The following is a 7,559-nucleotide window of genomic DNA, read 5'->3' as shown; positions in this document are numbered from 1 at the left end:
CCATGGTGGTTTGCTGCACCCATCAACCTGTCATTTACTTAGGTATTTCTCCTAATGCTATCACTCCCCTTGCCCCCCACCCCCTGACGAGCCCTGGTGTGTGATGTTCCCCTCCCTGTGCCCATATGTTCTTATTGTTCAGCTCCCACTTATAAGTGAGAACATGCAGTGTTTGGTTTTCTGTTCTGTGTTAGTTTGCTGAAAATGATTTCCAGCTTCATCCATATCCCTGCAAAGGACATGAACTCATTCTTTTTTATGGCTGCATGGTATTCCATGGTATATATGTGCCACATTTTCTTTATCCAGTCTATCATTGATGAGCATTTGGGTTGGTTCCAAGTCTTTGCTGTTGTGAATAGTGCTGCAATAAACATACGTGTGCATGTGTCTTTATAGTAGAATGATTTATAGTCCTTTGGATATAAACCCAGTAATGGGATTGCTGAGTCAAATGGTATTTCTAGTTCTATATCTCAGAGGAATCGCCACACTGTCTTACACAATGGTTGAACTAATTTTCACTCCCACAGTGTAAAAATGTTCCTATTTCTACACATCCTCTCCAGCATCTGTTCTTTACTGACTTTTTAATGATCGCTATTCTAAACGGGTGTGAGATGGTATCTCATTGTGGTTTTGATTTGCATTTCTCTAATGACCAGTGATGACGAGCTTTCTTTCATGTTTGTTGGTCACATAAATGTCTTCTTTTGAGAAGTATCTGTTCATATCCTTTGCCCACTTTTTTATGAGGTTGTTTGCCTTTTTCTTGTAAATTTGTTTAAGTTCCTTGTAGATTGTGGAATTAGCCCTTTGTCAGATGGATAGATTGCAAAAATTTCCTCCCATTCTGTAGGTTGCCTGTTCACTCTGATGATAGTTTCTTTTGCTGTGCAGAAGCTCTTTAGTTTAATTAGATCCTATTTGTCAATTTTGGCTTTTGTTGCAATTGCTTTTGGTGGTTTAGTCATGAAGTCTTTGCCCATGCCTATGTCCTGAATGGTATTGGCTAGCTTTTCATCTAGGGTTTTTTATGGTTTTAGGTTTTACGTTTACGTCTTTAATCCATCTGGAGTTATTTTTTGTATAAGGTGTAAGGAAGGGGTCCAGTTTCAGTTTTCTGCATATGACTAGCCAGTTTTCCCAACACTATTAAATAGAGAATCCCTGTTGCTCGTTTTTGTCAGGTTTGTCAAAGATCAGATGGTTGTAGATGTGTAGTGTTATTTCTGAGGCCTCTGTTTATAGAATCCATTTGAAAGTGTTCTTTCTTCTTCAATATTTTGGAATCATTTAAGAAGAACTGTTGTAAGATCTTTTTTAACTTTTTTATAATATGAAAAATTATAATATGAAAAAATTATAAATCGATCAGGTCCTGGGCTCTTTTTATTTTTTGATAGGGAACTTATTACTGATTCAATTTCTTCACTTATTGGTCTATTCAGATTTTCTATTTTTTAATAATGCAATTTTTGTAGGTTTTATGTGTCTAAGAATTTATCCATTTCTTCTAGGATATTCAGTTTGTTGTCATATAATTGCTTATAATAGTCTCTTTTGATCCTTTGTGTTTCTGTGGTATCATTTGTAATGTCTCCTTTTTCATGTTTTATCTATTTGAATATTGTCTCTTTTTTCTTAGTTTGTCTACCTAAAGATTTGTGTGTTTATCTTTAAAAAAAACCCAACTCTTTGTTTCATTGACCTTTTACATTATTTTTTTTCTCTATTACATTTACTTGTGTTTTTTTTTCTTATTACTTCCTTCCTTCTACTAATGTTTTTTTTCTGGTTCCTTGAGGTGTAGTGTTAGACTGTTTATTTTAGCTCTTTCTCCTTTTCTGATGGAGGCATTTATTGCTGTAAACTTCTCTCCTAGAACTGTTTTTGATGTGTCCCATAGGTTTTGGTATAATGTGTTTCCATTTTTGTTTGTTTCAAAAATTTTTAAACTTTTAGTTAATTTCTTCACTGGCCCTTTGGCTATTCAAGAGCATGTTGTTTGTTTAATTCTCATGTCTCTGTAAATTCTGCAAATTTTCTTCTGGAATTGACTATCTAGTTTTATAACACTGTGGTCCCAAAAGATATTCGATAGAATTTCAATCTTCTTAAATTTGCCTAGATTATTTCTGGGGCCTAATGTATAGTCTGTCCTGAAATATGTTTCATTTGCTGTTGAGAAGAAAGTATATTTTGCAGCTTTTGGATGAAATGTTATTTTAATGTCTGTTAAGTCATTTGGTCTAGAATGGACTTTAGATCCTTTGTTGCTTTTTTATCCAGATGATCTATTAATTGATGAAGTGGGGTATTCAAACTCCTTACTATTATTGTTTTGCAATCATTTCTCCCCTTAGATTTATTAATATTTGCTTTATATATTTAGATGCTCCAATGTTGAGTGCATATATTTTTATAATTATTATAACCTCTTGGTGAATTCACCCCTTAATCATTATATAAAGACCTTCTTTGTCTCTTTCTATAGTTTTTGACATCGAGCCTGTGTTTTTCTCATATAAGTATAGCTACTCCTACTGTCTTTTGAGTTCCATTTCACAAAATATTTTTTGTTCCTTTAATTTTATCCCTTTCCTTATAGGTGAAGTGAGTAACCTATGGTCAGCATTTTGTTGGGTCTTGTTTTAAAAACTCACTCAGTCCCGGCGCGGTGGCTCACGCCTCTAATCACAGCACTTTGAGAGGCTGAGGCGGGCGGACCACGAGGTCAGGAGATCGAGACCATCCTGCTTAACACGGTGAAACCCCATCTCTACTAAGAAAAACACAAAAAAATTAGCCGGGCGTGGTGGCGGGCGCCTGTAGTCCCAGCTACTGGAGAGGCTGAGGCAGGAGAATGGCGTGAACCTGGGAGGTGGAGCTTGCAGTGAGCTGAGATCGCGCCACTGCACTCCAGCCTGGGCAACAGAGCGAGACTCTGTCTCAAAAAAAAAAAAAAAAAAAAAAGATTATTCCTAATAGATACGGTCTTACTTTTTGTTTTCCTTTGTGTTTGTGCGTTTTCTCTAGTAGCATATTTTTATTCCTTGCTTTTTATTTTAGTGTGTCTATTTTAAGATTTTGCCTTGTGGTCACCATGAAGCTTACAGAAAATATCTTGTAGCTAGATTATTTATCCTAGTAACAACTTAACTTTGATCACTAAAAAAACCTTCTAAACTTTAACTCCTTTCTTACTTTCCACATTTTGAATTGTTGACCTCATTTATGTTTATCATATTACATACCTTTTAACAAATTATTTTAGTTGTTATTTTTAATAGCTTTTTATTTAACCTTCATAGTAAAGATATAAGTAATTTCACACTGTCATTTCTTTTTTAGAGTATTCTGAATTTGACTGTTTTCAAATGTTTTTGTATTACTCAGTGATTTTATCTTTCAGCTCGAAGAACTGCCTTTAGCATATCTTATAAGCCAGGTCTGGTGGTGATAAACTTGTTCAGCCTTTTTAACATTTTTTATTTTTTGCTTTGGAAAGTCTTTCTCCCTTATTTCTGAAGGATAGATTTGCTGGATATATTATTCTTTGGCAGATTTTTCTTTCTTTAGCACTTTGAATGTATCATCCCACTATCTCCTGCCCTGAAGAATTTCTGCTGAGAAATTTTCTGCATGCCGTATTGGAGCTCCCTTGAATGTGATGTGTTTTTTATCTCTTATTTCTTTGAGTATTTTTCTTTGTTTTTCATTTTTGATAGTCTGATTATGATGTGCTTTATAAACTCCTCTTTTGTTGTTCCATTGGCAGCATCTGAGCTTCCAGTACCTATTTGTTGTCTTTCCCCAGATGAAAAAATTTCCAGCCATTATTTCCTAAATATGTTTTTTAGACATTTTCCTCTCTCTTTTCCTTCAGAAAATTCTATTAGGCAAGTGTTAGTTTGCTTGATGGTATCCTATAATTCCCATAGGCCTTTTCCATTTTTGTTTATTCTTTTCTTTTTACTTCTCTGAATTGATAATTTCATATGTCATATTTTCCAGCTAACTGGTTTTTCTGCTTGATCAAATTAGTTGTTGAAGCATTGTATTTAATTGTTCAATTAAATTATTTTATTCTTTATTTTGAGGATTTCTATTTGGTTCTTATTTATGGTTTCCACTGCTTTGTCAAACTTTTAATTTGTTCATGAATTGTTTTCCATATTTCATTTAACTTTTTATATGCATTTGTTTGTAATTTCTTGAACTTAAGAGGATACTTCTGAGGTCTTTTTTGGTCATTTCATAGATCTCCTAGTTTGTAATTGTAAGCATAAAGGAAAATGAGTATTTAATATAGAATATGTAGAATTAAGTATTTATCATCTTGAGAAAAATATTCTATGATTATTTGTAATTGTAATTGGCATAATAAATATAATAAAAAGTACCTTATTTAATTTCCCAAATATCTTATTATATTTTTAAGGTATTACCTTATAAATATGTAGACAGACTAAATTTGAATAGCAGTGTAGAATCTTGAACATTTGAGAACTTGAAAAATGACATGGTTGTTTTTATATTAACCTTTTTCATTCACTCATTAATCTTTTGTTGACTGAATAAAGATATCCAAGTGTCGTTATTATAGTAATTTTCTTTCCTAAATTTCATGATTTGAAGAGCTTGGTGATAAGATATTTTGCTTATTACAAGTATTGATCTGGGACAGATCTGGTGCTGCTTAAGGAAAGACTAATAACATGTCCCAAGTTCTCCTGGTTATTTTTATTTAAATACTGCTGGGGAAAAGGTGGTGGAAAATTATTTTATTCCATTTGTGTATATAAATCACTATGCATATTTTTTACTTTTTATATTTTACATGTTATCTTAGCAAAAAGAATATTAATAGTTTCAACCAAGCAAAATAAATATGAGGGCTGGACCATTAAAAGTGACTTTTGCATTTTTAACCACATATTATCTTTGAATTTAGTATCATATACAGGAGATATGAAAATAAAAGAAATTCATTTTTATAACAACATTAAAAATCTATTGAAGTATTGATTGAAGAAATTCAATTGAAGTATTTTTGTAAACATTGTGATTATGTGGGTTATTAAGATACATACAAATGTGGTTTTAAAATTCAACAAGAGTAAGGCCAATATATTTTACCATGTGTAATTTGTAAAAATACATGTTTGTATTTGTAGTAAAACTTCTTATACACAAGATCAAATATGTAAATATTAAAGGAGAAGGAGTTGTATATATATGTAAATAAATTTGTTTCTTATTTGAATGACATTTAGATACTGTCAACTAGGTTTAGCTATATTTTACAGTACAAATTTAATTAAAATATATGCTATGGAAGTATTTTAATGATTTTAGGTTGAAGTTATAAAAACATCCCCATATTTATTTCTTTCCAATAAGGAAAATTTGTCAGAGCATATAACACACCATTTATTCTTCACTTCATTATTTTATCTACCTTTTCCTATGTGACTTTTAATTCTTAATATTTACTAAAATTTCTGTATCAAGGAATAATACACACAGCTTTTACCTTCAAGTTATTTAGTATTGGAATAGTGCACAAAATTATAAACATTGAGATAATGCAGGCAGAATAAAGTACCCAAGTAGGTTTGAGAAATGCACCATCAGCTTTCACTGAATTATGAAATCCCAAATACTGCTGAAGGGTCAACAATGAAAGACAGTTGTACTGAGAAGGTAAATTTTTGAACGTCTCTTTATTTATATAGAGGGTTTCCCCTTGACAGGGAACTGAGGATACATATTTGAAGAAATATGATGGAGGTTTCCAGCAATACTCATAATAATTGAAACATCTAATTAAAATAGGGCTAACATCATTCATCAGCCTCACAACATCAGCTGTTTTCCAAGAACTTCTTATCACTGGGCCTCTTGTTTTTTTATACTAATGTATGTTTGTTTGTTTCATTCCCCTCCCCAAACCTCCACAGAAAAACCCTTGTGAAGAGAGAGGATGGGTGTTCACAATTTGTTCACAGTGACTCAGTTTATCCTTATAGGGCTCTCTTACTTCTCCAATGAGCACTACCTTCTTTTTGTGGCCCTTGCCATTATCTGTCAGGTGTTCTTGGTGCAAAGTGGAGACGTTCTCTTGGCCATTGGGACTGTGATTAAGTTGCACACTACTCATGTATTATTTTTTGGCAAATTTGTCCATCTTAGACATATTGTGTTCATCAGCTACTATACCTAAGATGTCTGAGATTCTCTAGACTGAGGATCACAGCATTTCTTTTGTTAGGTGAGCTTTGCAGCCCTATTTCCTAGTGGCCTGGGCTGGGAAGAAAGCTTTCTCACTGTTACGGCTTATGACTGGTGTGTGGTCACATGTTTCTCCCTTTGTTACATCCTGATCATGAACAAATTGGCTTTGTCCAGCTGGTTTATGGGACCTGAGCAGCTGGGTTTCTAAATTTCCTCCTCCTCCACGTAGTGTCTACCCTCTGCCTGTCTTTCTGCAAGCCTGATCGAGTTAACCAGTATTACTGTGATATCTCACCAATGGGGGCCCTGTTGTGCCAGTCCATGCACCTGGCAAACATGCTTGTTTTAGTGGAATCAGTTATCTTGGAGATCAGTGCTTTTCTGGCTGCCTTTAACTTTTACATATACGTCATCTCCACTATCCTAAAGATCCAGTGTGTAGAGTGGAGTGCAAAGTGCTTCTCTACATGCACTTCCCACCTCCTTACGGTCTGTTTGTTCTATGGCGTATTGACATTTACCTACATTTACTCCTTCCCCAGTCAACACTCACATGTCTAAGGCAAGCCCACATCTAGCCACAGACAGGCTCATCTCTATGCTATACAGAGTTATTACCCTGATGTTTAACTTCATCACTGACAACCTGAGAAACACAGAGGTAAAAGGAGCCTCAGAAAGGTTTTATGTCATTGAACATGTTTATAGAAACCATAATTTAAAATATAATAGAATGACTCAATGCTCCACTTTTAATTCATAGAAAAAGTAATTTTCTATTGATATATAGAATACATACCTACATAGGCATATAAATTTATAGAAAATACATATACATATAACTTCAGTTATATCTATTTATGTGTATATGTATATTTCTATTTGTGTCCATTGGGAACTTAACATTTATCAGCCAAAGTAGACTTTTTTTTTTTTTTAAGTTCCGGGGTACATGTACAGGATGTGCAGGTTTGTTATGTAGGTAAACATGTGCCATGGTGGTTTGCTGCACCTATCAACCCATCACCTAGGTATTAAGACCAGCATGCCTTAGCTTTTTTTCCTGATACTCTCCCTCTCTACGCCACCCTCCACCCAACAGGTCCTAGTGTGTGTTATTCCCTGTAGACTTTTTCAGAATAAACCAGGAACTGTTAGTAGTAATTACACTGGTATAAGATGTTTAAAATAGGCCTGTCTTAGGCTGGGCGTGGTGCCTCACACCTGTAATCTCAGCACTTTGGGAGGCAGAGGCAGGTGGATTACCTGAGGACAGGAGTTTGAGACCAGACTGGCTAACATAGTGAAACCCTGCCTCT

The sequence above is a fragment of the Pan paniscus genome, chromosome 1 (genome assembly GCF_029289425.2).
Source record: "Pan paniscus chromosome 1, NHGRI_mPanPan1-v2.0_pri, whole genome shotgun sequence".
In the NCBI taxonomy this organism is placed as follows: domain Eukaryota; kingdom Metazoa; phylum Chordata; class Mammalia; order Primates; family Hominidae; genus Pan; species Pan paniscus.
Note: the sequence above shows the minus strand (reverse complement) of the source record.